Raw genomic sequence first — 14,730 nt, 5'->3', positions numbered from 1 at the left:
GTAATAGAAGGGCCGAAGCGAGAAAAATAAGAGATGAACCTATTTACTGTGAATTAATGCAATCCTCCTAGGTTTCTAAGGGGTAAAACAAGTAAAATGTCGACATGACTATGGGCGACACATGAAAAGGTCAACATAAGTTTTTGGGGATTTTGTTTATTTAATTTTTTTCATACTTTATTTAGCATCCATGTGGTTTGTAAATGGTAAAGCACAGCAGTAATAGAGTGAGCACCTGGCTTCTATCATGGTAAGCGAAGCGAGGAATTCAAGGGGACGCTAATTAGGGGTCCACATGCTGAAATGTCCACATTGACACCAAAAAAGTGAAAACTCATGTTGACCTTTTCCAGTGGCAACCTTTTTCTAGCGTCGACCTTTGTGCATTCTGACTTAGACATTGACAACTTAATATACCACACCCAGCGCAACATACTGTACTTCAATTCATCAAGCTGCAAACTAACACCATCTCAGGATGGCATTACTTGACTTTTAACTTTGCTTTTAGAGTAAAGTGTTAGTGGAAATATGGGAAAATGAGGGAGAAACACAGACCTATAAACCAGTGGCAGTACTACATTATGTACCGTATTGTTGCTATAGCGAATGATAATTACTGCAGCCAGTAGCTACCAATGATGTATGGATCTCTTAGTTACTATGCATTCATGTTTTTGAGATTTTAGAAATGTGGTCAAGAACCTTTAGTAACCATTGTACGAAAGGGGATGATCATTTATTTTCTGCTTGCAAAGCCATACCTCCCAACTTTAGAAGATCCGGAGTAGGGACATTCTGCTCGCCAGAGGCGCAGGGCCGGAATTCTGGTGGCATGGCCTAGTAGAAATGGGGTGTGGTCTATAATAGCGACCCTTCCACAAGGCCAGGCCCCATTTTCGCTGCTGTGCGGGCATGACTAGCTGCTCTGTGAGCTGTGACCATACCCCCAGCCCCTCAGGCTGCAGGAATAGACGCTGTGTGCATGTGTGTCTATTCACGAGTGGCGGGGGAGACTCCCAACTGCTACCTCCCCGGCGGACACTGCTGGCCCTCGGAATGTCCCAGAAAACCAGAACGGTGCCGCGAATAGCGGAACACTTGGGAAGTATGGGCAAAGCCCCGCTCAGTAAGATCGCGCAGCACACAACATTGCAGGTGTACCGCGATTTGTGCTGCGCAATCATGCTTAAACTCGTCACTCAGCATGAAGGATGAGTGGCCCCGTGTGTACGGGGCTTTACACTCATGATGGGACAACTGTTTTGATAAACAGCTGTCTCAGCGAATGATGACAGCTTTACGTTCACCACTGATAGCAGCAGGGAAAGTGTACACTGTGGAGTTTTGTGCCGGCTGTTGTACTGCACATCCACAGCCTTATGTTACACATGCGCACTGTCAGAGCACAGTCATCAGAATGCATCATCTTTGCACTCCAAAAGCTTTCTCCATAGGAAAGAGCTTGATAATTCCATTTAAAGATGGCATTAGCAATTAGTCAGTAAAACTGGCAACATTCCTATACAGTAGTACGAGAACAGAGATGTGTTCTTTGATTCTGTAAATAATACAGGAAAAAGAATAACTTTACTTAATTAAACACAATCATGCGAAAGCTGCTGTTTCTATATGGTTAATAGGCCCAAAAAGGCTCGATAAACAGGACCTAGTCATTATATAAGATATTAATTTCATTTTATCTTCCTTGTAGATGTATTGTGGAGAGTTTCCTATTTAATGTATTCAATGAGGAAGTGGGTGAGGCTGCAAACCCCTTATAGTAATAACACTGAGCAAACATAGGACTTTGATGACTTAAGTGTTGTGCTAATGAATATGTATACACCCAGCTCTCTTGCCATTGATATGACCCTGGTCACAGGAGGGTTGACGTAATTAGGTAGATTAACTACTAACTTAGTTACAGTAATCACAGTCTGGGAGTGTTTATTACAATGAAGGTCTAGAGAAGACCTATTTAGAATGTTGCAGCTACTTAACATAACATGATGGCCTCCTGCATTATTTACTCTGATAATACTGATATGGTGTTTAAAAATGTCACCCACAAATCTTGTGTCTTATCAGATGTGACTTAGACAAGCATGAATCACACAAACGTAGGTGATGAGAATTCTTGTACTTGCTGTGCCCAGTAGGGTCTAACACAGCTTCACAGGCTTCCACACCTGCATCCAGGAAGCATTCTCCAAGGTGACAAGTTACTGCTGAGAACCCCTACCATGAAACAGAATTGATAAAGATCTCCTGCCAGAGATCGCTTATCAAAAACAAGTTAATGAATATGTTAAACACTGTTAAAAGAATGCTTTAGACAAGAAGATTAGCACCTAAGAGAATCTCCATTTGTTTATTCCATGGCTAGCGCGTAAACAAATGTAGACAGTCCTGAGTGTCGGAGGGAGGGCTTCTAGATGAAATTCCCTGCCACATGCAATGTCCAGGGTGGAAGCCTGCTCATTGTCACGTCTTATCACACCTTCTCTGGCTTTCCTCAAGCTGGTACAGTAGGCAGCAACATTGTTACAAGTTAAACACACAACAATGTTGAATATCATTTATACGTTCTGCACACTACATAAGCTAAACACATGTTTTATTTTAGAATATTTAAAAATCATTAATACCCAGCCTTCTACTTTAATAAAGTGTGCACAGATTCTTTATTTGGTTGTTGAAAATTGAAATATACTATATTGTGTATCTGGATTTAATGTAAGTAATGCTAGGCATAATATACACTCAGTCATGTCATTTTCCACACAGTTCTTCTCAGATGCCTAAATTGTACATCAACCGCAGTATATTGTGCCTGTGAAAACATTATGCAACAGGGTAGGATACACATGCCGTGTAATTCAGGAAATAAGGCCATTATTCTGGTTCACTCTCAAAGGCAAACTCCTTCTTAAATGGACAAAACCATGTGCACTGCAGGTGGGGCAGATGTAACATGTGCAGAGATAATTAGATTTGGGTGGTGTTTTACTTCAAAGTGAGATCTATATTGCAGTGTAAAAATAAAGCAGCCAGTATTTACTCTGCACAGAAACAATAAAACACCCAAATCTAAATCTCTCTGCACATCTGCCCCCCCCTGCGAGTGTCCCTATTCTTCCATTGAGAAAGTTGGTAGGTATGGAAAACTATTGAGGTGATAGAAGCATAGAAGCCTGCTGTGAAGAAGGTGGGGGATGCTGGGTCCAAATCAGGGGCGTAACTATAGCACCGCAGCCCCCGCCACCGCGGGGGGGGGGGGGGGGGGGGCGCTGTGCATGTGGGGGCACCGGGGGCTGCGGTGCTATAGTTAACCCCCCCTCAATCCCCCGCAGACACCTATCGCGCTGGTCCCGGCGGCTCTGTTCTTCTGCTGAGGACCACCACAAAATGGCCGCCCCCATATAGCACACAGTTCTCTGAAACTGTCTGCTGTATGGGGGCGGCCATTTTCTGGTGGTCCTCAGCAGAAGAACGGAGCCGCCGGGACCAGCGCGATAGGTAAGGCTGTGGGGGATTGAGGGGGGGTTTGCATGGGCGGCGGGGTAGGGGTGCTCGGCGGGGCGGCGACGGGGTGGGGCGCCCCCCCCTAACGGCGGGGGGGGGGGCGCCCAAAACGTAGCTACGCCACTGGTCAAAATAGAAGACAGCAGAGAGTGATGAACACACCCCTATAGCCTCCAACCAGTGCTTGGACCCCTAAACCACTCTGGCCCTCATACCCACACTGCAGCGGCCCAAAGACGCTGCCCCTGTGAACAGCTGAAGACAGGTGCTGGCAGTTGGTGGAAGGCATTGCCAGCATATGAAAGGAGGCCATGCAGCCAGAGGGAACTCCCCTATTCCCCTCCCCGCACTGTGTAGACAGAGAAAAAACACTTGGACTGTTAAGTCAGAGGAAAGCCCCCCCCCCTGCAGCCAAAGGAAAGCCCTACCCCCGTACTGTGCAGCCAGAGGAAAGCCCTCTGCACTGTGCATCGAAAGGAGACCCCCCTTCCCTCCCCTGCACTTTGCAGCCTGTGCTGCTGCTACCTCTGCTTCTGCTGGATGCCCAGCTGGCAATGGATGAGTGCTGGCAGAGCCGGACCATGCTGGCCATGATCCAGTAACCACGTTTTTTCAATATGACCCTGCACTTGGGTGAGTGCCAGCTCCTGTGACCAGTGTAGGCACCCCCTCTCCTCTGCACCCCTGTGTATGTAGTCAGCAGGGTCTATATGGCACTGGGTAGTTGTGGTGGTTTCACACTGAGCATGGGCACAATTTCCTGTGCTGGTGCCTGCACTGGGGAAGTTGTGATCAGCTCTTTCTATACCCTATGGCTGTGTGACTGTGTTGTGACACCACGTATAATACAGTGCTAGAGCCATGTAGTAGTGCTTTACAGTTTTTTCAATCTACCACTTATACTTATAGCTTCTGCCTGACATTTTTCAAAACCCAGGGCCAGATGTACTAAGATGGATAGTGATAAGCAACCGGCCAATCAGCTTCTACCTGCCATGTTACAGACTGGGGGCGGGATGCTCTAACATCCATGCCCACCCTTCGCCGCACATCGCTGACATAATTATTGCATATGCTCTATCATATGCGATAATTATGGCAAAGGACAGCCCTTGCGTTAAGAGCTGTCTTTTGCGGTGAGCCAGCAATGCGGGCGGGTGGACTCTCCTCCTTCCCCCTGCACCCGGAAGAGGATTTTTACCGCATTTTTAATTCAGAGAATCCCGCCCCTGGGTTTGAACTATGTCAGTTACAGAAGGAGCTGATTTGCTGGTTAGTTATCACTCTCTATTTTATCACTTTTTGAAGCTTAGTGCATCTGGCCCACAGGGTGTTCAAGGTGTTCACAGGCACACCATAATGTAGAGAGATGCCAACCCAGTAGGGCAAGTACGCGGGCAGCGTTCCCCTCACATTTTGACCCACCTTTACTGTTGCCTTCCACCATGCCCATGCAAGGTATAATAGAGTAGCATGGGCTGTGTGTGCTTAATCCTAATACCCTAACCTTCACCCTGAAGCAACTTAATTACTATTGGAGAAAGTACACGACCTAAGTAAAGTTATTATTCCTAACCCCAAATACTAGAACTCAAACCCTGTCACTTATGAGCAGATGTATAAAACCTGGTGAAATTATAAAGTGGAAGGTTATAATGCAGCAGCCAATCAACTCTTAACTGTCATTTTTCAGACTGTGGGCAGGATGTACTAAGGGAAAAATGCGGTAAAAGCCCCGTTTTCAGGGGTTTTACCGCATTTTGAAATGGACCTTCGAGGGGCAGCGTTTTACTTTACATGTATTACGCGTCCCCTCGCGGGGCTTGCTGCGCTCGCCACGCTTCGGGCTTGGTGGCTCGCTGCGCTCGCCACACTATATAAAATCAACTCCACGCCGACATGGATAATGGGGGTATGAAAAGGTCGGAGGACGCGTACCGCTGCCCCTCGCGGGCTCGCTGCGCTCGCCACGCTTCGGGTTGGCGTTGATAGTGGGGGTGGCGTGGGGGTGCATTTAACATTGTAAGCACCCATTAGGGTGCTTATACAATTAAAAATCTTATATGGGGGCCAATTAACATTGAAAGCAACCATTAGTGTGCTTATACAATTTAAAATCGTATCTCATCTCATCTCATTGTATGCCATATACAATGGTATACAATTTTAAATTGTATAAGACCGGGTCCCATCGAATCGCATCTCATCTCATTGCATACAGTACCATATTAAGCCTTATGGTATGCAATGCGATGTGCGCCTTGATAATACACAAGTACCGTTAGTGGCGTACCGCGGTGGTGCGGCGGGGGGCAGCAATGTATTTTAATACATCCTGCACCGTATCTTGACAGTTAGGTCTCTTTGGTTGGTGCGTTATCACCTTCTACTTTATCGCTTAGCCAGGCTTAATGAATCTCCCCTTGTATCTTAAATTGTAACACTGAAAACCCTCACAATCAGACACCTGCCCCCAAAGTGTATTAGAAATGTCTTGGGTGGTCGCAGGGGGTTGGACGCACATGTAATGTAGAATTGGAGGGTTATGGGAGTGTCACAGGCATGTAACTGAGGGGTAGATTTATTAAGCTCGGTGAAGTGATAAAGTGTATGTTTTTTTATCACCGGCCAATCAGCTCCTACCTGTCATTTTTCAAACCAAGCCTGTAACTTCACAGGTAGGAGCTGATTGGCCGGTGATAAAAAACAGACACTTTGGGCCTTATTCTGATCTGAGCTCAGTACAAATTTGTTCTTAAAATGGGTAAAACCATGTGCACTGCAGGTGGAGCAGATGTAACCTGTGCAAAGAGAATTAAATTTGGGTGGGGTGTGCTGAAACTGAAATCTAAATTGCAGTGTAAAAATAATGCAGCCAGTATTTACCCTGCACAGAAACAAAATAACTCACACAAACCTAACTCTCTCTATACATGTTACATCTGCCCCACCTGTAGTGCACATGGCTTTGCCCATTTTAAGAACAAATTTGTACTGAGCTCAGATCAGAATAAGGCCCTTTATCACTTCACCGAGCTTAATAAATCTGCCCCTGATAGTGGGGCAGATGTATTAAGCCTTAACAAGAGATAAATGCAAGGGTGATAAAGAGAGATAAACGTCCAGCCAATCAGCTCCTTACTGACTTTTTTCAAACACAGCCTGTAACATGGCAGTTAGCAGGTGATTGGCTGGACGTTTATCTCTCCTTATCACCCTTGGATTTATCTCTTGTTAAAGCTTAATACATCTGCCCCACTGTGATTGAGTTATATATTATTGTGGGGAAGGGGATTTGTGAGAGTGAAGCCACACTGATAGGTGGTTAGTGACCACTGTTGAAATTATAGAGGTATGGTAGATTGGTCTATGAAGACTGACACTAACCTTATATTAAGGTACATGGGTCATGTGCACTGTCGAGGAAAATTGCCTCTGAGTGCCTTTTTAATGGACTGTCAGTGGTGCACCCCAGAGTATAAATATAGTATTTATTGTTTTCCAAGAGAGGAGGAGAGAGAGAAAGAACTCTGGGTGGGGGCACCCTTAAATCAAGGACCAATATTTGCTAGATATGCAGTATTTAAAAATTACACTTTTTATTGGTATATTCTAAAAAATAATGGTGTGTATGTTCCTTTAAATAAAATTTGTAAGCGCTTTAGAAATATAATATGGGTCCCATGATTATTTCCCACTGTTATTTCTACCGTGACACTGGTATAAATTGGGTTGTATGAGGATCACACTCTGACAAGTTGTCTTTCCTTGCCTGCATATATAAGGCAATACCAGCCTATCAATACTATTATATTTCTAAAGCGCGTACAAATTTTATTTAAAGGAACATACACACCATTATTTTTTAGAGTATACCAATAAAAAGTGTAATTTTTAAATACTGCATATCTAGCAAATATTGGTCCTTGATTTAAGGGTGCCCCCACCCAGAGTTCTTTCTCTCTCTCCTCCTCTCTTGGAAAACCATAAAAACCACTGTGATTGAGAACAGATATGTCGAGTTGCTTACATAGGAGGCCACAGGGCTGGTGAAAGTGTCAGTGGTGCGACTGTTTGTGACATCTAAAGATGTACAAAGCATTATTGCAACATCGATAGACACGCACCGTGCATATATGTACACAGGGAAGGGCTATGCAGTTGCATTACCATGCCGCCATAGGCACAACTGCAGCTAAAAGCGAAAGGAAGGTAGCAGCTTTGTCCAATTTAGAAGCAGCCCTATGAGATGGGATCCCTCCGCCTATACAGACCACACCCCCTGAACAGACCCCACCCCACCCACATTAGAGCTTTGTCTATACATTTCCCGGGCTGGATTACCCTCCCTATTAGCCAGTACAACCATATAATATCCAATGGATGTGAGTCTTTGGCCCCTATTTATTAATCTGTGGTACAGATGGAGCGCCTGTCAGCCAGCCTGCAGGATCGCCAGATGTCCTGAGCTGGTGCAGGCTAGCGGACAGGAGCTCCATCCAACGGGGACATGCGAGCGTCTCACACACTCACACACAGCAAGTCATCAGGGAGCGGTTTCTCTGCCCTACTTCACTTCAGGGAGACGGGCAGGGAGTGGGGGCAGGGAGTGCGGGCTGAGGGGGAGCTGCGGGAAATAGCGGGGAGCCAGCGGTGGGCTCCAACAGAACTGGACATGTGAGTGTCTTGTGTGCATCCCTTTCTGACGAAACGCGGTGGCTGGAGCGGAGCAGCGATTGGCGATTCTATCATCAGGAGCAGCTCAAGTACTGTATGAACAAAAACATAGTAAATCTTTCAAATTAAAATATCACCAGTATTGATAAGGCTACATGTAATGCCCCGGGGACAGCGGTAGCAAAATAAGCATTGCATGGTAACTGTATTGCTAATCCCTTTAAACAGGAGATTAGGTTTTGTCATGTTTAATAAATAGGCCCCTTATTAGAGAGAACGGCTTACTGCAGTCTATTAGAAATTTCACCTAGTTTAAAAAAAACTATAAAAATCATAAACTGTTATCAATTTTCCAAAGAGCTCTAGTAATCACCACTGCTTACTTCCGTACATATACATGGAAATAATTGTAATATATGTTATTTAAATCAGTGTTCACCTTGTTACTCTTTGCCATCTGCATTTGATTTGAGACTTCATTTCAATGGCCATTATTTCTGCTGCTGGAATAGTTTATTTAATCAACACTTGTTCAGGAGGATTAACGAACTTGCGTAGTTGTACAGTACTGCAGATTAGCACGAAAGAGGATAGGGTACATTATCCTGCCAGCAGTCTTCAAGTTTCCCACAATTTATATAGTGATTCTCAGCAGCATACAGATGACAGGGTAGAGAACACGGCTGCACTCAGGACTCCAGAGCCTGCAGAATGCACATTCAGATACTGGCACCCTTATTAGCTGGGAAATAAAAACAAACTCCATCTGGATCAAATGTCATTATGCACAACTAAGTAGTGGGAACAAAGATGGGCAGTTATGTATTACTGTTGGCATCATTCCACACCACAGGTTATTTCCTTTCTTCAGTGGAGCAAACACACACACACACACACACACACACACACACACACTCACAGTATCTTCACTGTATACCTGTATACTAGTGAAAATCACAACTAGAGTGCAGCTGCTATGGGGCCCACAGCTGAAAGGGGCCCACCTTACTTTTTTACCACTGGGTGGTACACACTGTAGGGGCCCCTACAAACTTTTGCTATTGGGCCTACAAATATCTAGTTACACTACTAGTACTAACATACATTAACAATGAGCAGGTCATTCACATATCACGATAAAGAAACCAGTAACCTGCTTTGCTCCATAGAAATGCAGCAGAAGAATTATGTCAATGAAAAACAATGATAACCTACTGTACGTTTCTTTAAAACATAATGGTGTTGTTAATTTACTGACTATAGTATACATTTAAAGACTCAATTATTATAAGAATGAAATATTTTGGCAGAGAAGCTCGCACACCTGATAGTAACCACCATAGAGAAAGTAAATGCACATTAAAGCCAGCTTAGGCCAATAATGTAATCTACAGCAAACTAATTCTGTTTTCATGTTCCTATAGTTGTCTCATGGGGCCTGATTCAGAGACGATCGCTAATGTGAGAATTCACAGTGGACTGCGCAGAGTAAGCCGCCACCCAGACAGAAAGAGTAACCTTTCCAAAATTGCAAGATAATTGCGAATGAATCGCTAATCGGTATCCACTCGCAAATCCATATGCAATTCCCAAACCATTGATGATTTTTTGCGGTGTGTGCAATTGTAAGTCTAAGGGGCGTATTCAATGTCAGGGGCATGGCTGTCGAGCTAGCGCGACAGCCGTGCCCCTGTCCCGTTCTCGCTTTGCTCACCTGGAGCTCGGCAGTCGGGATTCAATGTCCCGGCCGCTGAGCGGCGAGAAGGGGGCGTGGCTGAGGATGGAAATAGACAAGCTCCGGCCGGGTGCTCGCCTATTTCCGGCTTTTCTCGGCAGAACGAGCTCGACAGCTTGTGATGTCAGGCTCGTTCTGCCGAGAACCCCTGTTCAATGCTGTCGGGGAAGACAGCATTGAATAGGGCCCCGCAGCCATCTCCCCCATTGGGAGATGGCTGCGGGAGCACAACACCTATTGAATACCCCCCTAAGGCTTCCAATAATCTCCGACTGAGCCAGGGTGGAAGTTGTCATTGCTGATGTCACAGAAGCTCCTCATAAATGCCTAGGCACAGCTGCATTTGTTCAGATACACCCAGATGTTAACGCCCCCAAATGCTGGCTTCCTGGCAGTCAAGGATTACAATTAAAATCCATACACATTTTCAGTTTCTAATTCACCTCGCGCATGTGCAATTCGATTGGAATGAATGTGAATTTATTCAATATTTCTCAAAGTATTTATCTGCCAGAAATATGTAATTTTGAATAATGAAAAGCATATTTGCAAAAGATAACAGCATTTAGTTAGACCTATATTTTTGATTTATTGGTGCCCAATCTTGTAGTATCTAGGAGAGGGGCCCACCAGAGGAAAACATCCCCGTAGACTGCTTTGGCATGTCTGCATGTTTCTGAACCAACTACTGAGCATGAAAGCTACATTTACTGTATATAGTTCAGGCACATATTCGATATTAGTTCAAATGTAATTAAAACATTGCAAAATTGCTTTGGAGCAGAATAGTTTAGGTTCTCCAGAAATCTGAATCCAACCAAATTTTGTGGATCCAAAACACACTAAAACCCAGTCCGGATCATCCAAGGAGATCTGATCTGAACCGAGTCCTGTTTCGAATCTTCCCGAGGTTCAGAATTTAGATCTTAAATCTGAATTTTGTGTTTTGGATTGTAAAAATTACATGATTTTTTCTGCTTTTATCAATTTTTAATTTAGTATTTTATCAATGTTATCAATATTTGTATTAATTGATTTTAAACCTAACAGAAAGCCAAATCCGAAACAAAAACACTTGATCATGATTTTAACAAAACCAAAATACAATGATGAATTAGAACCAAAACATGGGGGTGCACGCACATGTCCTATGCCATTTAATCAATATTAACTTGATGCATAGTAATGATTTGATTTGTTTAGGATTATGCTAGCCTTAAGCCTGTACACAATAGCCGATGGGCTCTACCCCTGATTTCATTAATGGTATTAGTGGTAAGCCAGGGCAAATTATATTGTGAGTACAAACTGAACATTATCGGTAAACAATATAATCAATGACTTTCCCGCCCCCGGCTGCTGCATGTCTTGTTGATGGTATAGTTACCATGCATGCAGCACATACGATGGGGGAGGAAGGTGTGTGTCATTAACAATGCATGAGAGCACACATCATAACATATTGCGCATACACACTAAGCGATTTTTTTAAAAAGATATCGCTCAGAAGGACCAAAATGTTAAAAAGTATGTATGTATGTATGTATGTATGTATGGGGCTTTACAGTTAAAAAGCTGTAGGGGTAGCTGAAAAATTTACCACATAACACCAGTTTTTTCCTCAAATTTTAAAATGTCGAATGGGCCTATTGGAGAAAGTCTTGAGACAAATGGTTGTAGCAGGAGCAAATGCTGTGGGTGGATAAGGGAATGTTGTGTAAAGTGGGGGTATGATCTGAGACTACAATGTTTGCCGTATAATGATTATCACAAATAGATAAGACTCATGATTTATTGGTCTGTAAAGGGGGTGTAATGTAACATGTTGCTAATTTTTGTTGGGTAGCAATCAATCGGAAAAGGTGTCCACATTACAGCAACTTTCCACTCAGAGTTGCCAGGCGTAAACAAACCGGCAACTAGTTTCGGCAATGTGTGGCAGGTGAGAAAGGACACATTCATCAGAAAATTGCTTATAATACACCAGAAACTCTCCAAAAATGACTGACAAGAGAGAGGTTGTTTAAGCTACACGCATTAGGGCTTTCTGAGCAAGCAGATCGTAAAAAAAGACAACAAGAACAAAGGAAACCGGTTTACCTGTATTCAAAACATAAAAAAGACACATTAAACCTATTTATTACTTTATTACTAATTCATTATTGACATTGTTTCCATTTGTAAATAGCAATAGAATAAGATGGAACTATATAAGTACCGAAAATGTTCATTTTATCAAAAGACAACTTGTAAGTTCTTTGAGTTTTATAAGCATGCAAATAATATTTAAGAAAATCTGCACAATATCAGATTGCATTGGATGCATATAATGTTTTTGTCCAGTTGCTAGATAGGGTTTGGAAGCAAAACTAAAGGATCTACTTAACAAATTGCATTTAAAGAAAAAGTTTTTTAGTTAATATATTTTTCTGGGCTACCTACCATAAAGAAAATAGCTAAGGATGCAAATTGTCACCAAGCACTGTAACACTGCAGTTATAGGTTATTGACATGTTCAGGCGAATCCGTGGATCCAAACTATGCCACATGAACACACACACACACCATTATGGAACCGCCTGCACAGTGCCCCTGCACCACAACTGAATCCTACCATCAGCTCAAAGTAACTGGAGCCATGCCACATGTTGCTAGTCCTTTAGGGTCTAAATAGCAATGCCACAAGCCTTGTTTAGGCACTGTGCATGGTGCCATATGCTTATCCCATGAAAGCTGAAGAACACTGCACTGACTGGCTGGATATGCATCTGATACTTCATATGATAAATATGTCACTTATCTGTTACCACAGACCATTCTGACCAGATGCCACTGATAATGATCATTAAATACCCATGGGTGGCTACCCTTCATCCATTTTTTCATCAATTACCCTCCGCAGTCCTGTGTCTGCAGTAGTAGTGCTGTAGAAACCACTTGAAGAATGGTGTAGTTACCATTTTTCTGGTGTTCTGCGCATGCACAGTAGGAAAATCACAGGGGACCCGGCTTAGCCCTCTTTATGCGCCCATACCCTATCCCATGACTTTGCACATTTCACTGAATATAAGCACTGACAACTCTATTTATTCAACAATCTGAAAAAACTCGCAACTGACCAAGCACCTGTGTTGCCACCCAATCACCCTGCTGATTCCCTGCCCCCGCCACCATATTCCTGCAATAACATGTGAGGGAATGTGAAATGAAGACACGCCCCCGCGCATGTCTCCGCTGCAGGAGAAATTATTTGATGGTCAGCTGCCATCGAATGATTTCTCCTTCCTTCACAAATAAAAGTCAGTCTCAACTGACTTTTATTTGCGATCGCCGGGACAAAGGCAGGGCGAGCGGATGACGTCATGTGACATCAATCTGTATATGGAAAAAGAAGTGCTCTGGTTATTGATGAGTGTGCTTGCCAGGGTAGGGGTAGGTGAATAAAACTTTTAAGCTTTAAAAAGCTTGTTGCTTTTGTTTACAGCCCTTTCCGTGGCTTTTGAGTTTTTTGAGATGCGGGTGGGCGGTGCCGGGGATCACGCAGCGTGGTGTCCAACTACACTTTCCCTACAATACCTTGGGTTCTGCTTGCGGGGTCTGTGTAGCGTCCGTCCAGAGCTTTCTATACAAACCATCCTATCCACTCAAACAACAAATGAACTGCAACACAATAGGAGTTGTCTACCTGCATGAATGCCCCTGTGGACATCAGTACATAGGACAAACTAAAAGAAAAATGAAAGTAAGACTTGCTGAGCACCTATATAACATCAGAGAGGGCTTAGCCACCCATAGTGTTTCAGAACATTTTCAAAAATTCCACAACAAAGACCCCTCTGAACTGAAGTTCACTGCAATACTAAAAGTCACCCCACACTGGCGTGGAGGTGACCTGATAACCGAGTTAAAAAATGAGACCAAGTGGATCTATGAATTTAAAATGCTCAGGATTAAACATAGATATAGAATTAAATGCCTTTCTATAAAGAAGCAACCCTTTTTATACCCTTTTTTTTACCAATACACTTCAAAAAACTTCAAAAAACCCACAACATACAACATGTGCTTGCCGCCTTTCCTATGACCATTTCCCCCCAACCCATGACCACGTCCTTCCTAAGGAACAAAGTTATTTTCAATTTTTAATAAAGTTTTTTCAAGACAAAAGGAAGAACCAGGAGTGTGATCCTTGACAAAGAGTGCAATACTCAAAACGCGTTGGGTGCGACCCGAACTTCCAGCCTCACACTGTAGCAGGACATTGCGGCGACTGGGAGATGGAGACGCAGAGAAAGATCTGGACGAACACTGCAGAGACCCTGCAAGCAGACACCAAGGTATTGTAGGGAAAGTGTAGTTGGACGCCACGCTGCGTGATCCCCGACACCGCCCACCGGCATCTCAAAAAACGGAAAGGGCTGTAAAAAGCAACAAGCTTTTTAAAGCTTAAAAGTTTTATTCCCCTACCCCTACCTCCCACTCCCCCCCTTTTTTTTCTCCACAGCAAGCACACTCATTGTTATCAATAACCAGAGTGCTCCTTTTTCCATATACAAACCAAGCTTTACTACAGTGTTGGAGCTGTTAGAAAAACACAGAGCGCAGTTACACATAGTTTTTCAATATAACATCAGTCGCCCGTCCGCGTCCCCATGGAATGTTCTGCTTTTTTATGAGGACGCCCATGAAATGCTGGGCGTTCCCATGACCCAGAGCCGCTACCGCCCCCCCTCCCTCTCCTCTACGAATGGCCCGGCGACTGTATAACTCGCCACAGCCGTTCCCAGTCG

The sequence above is a fragment of the Crinia signifera genome, chromosome 4 (assembly GCF_055691185.1).
Source record: "Crinia signifera chromosome 4, ASM5569118v1, whole genome shotgun sequence".
In the NCBI taxonomy this organism is placed as follows: Eukaryota; Metazoa; Chordata; class Amphibia; order Anura; family Myobatrachidae; genus Crinia; species Crinia signifera.
The sequence above is the reverse complement of the archived record's forward strand: the minus strand, read 5'-3'. Positions refer to the sequence as shown.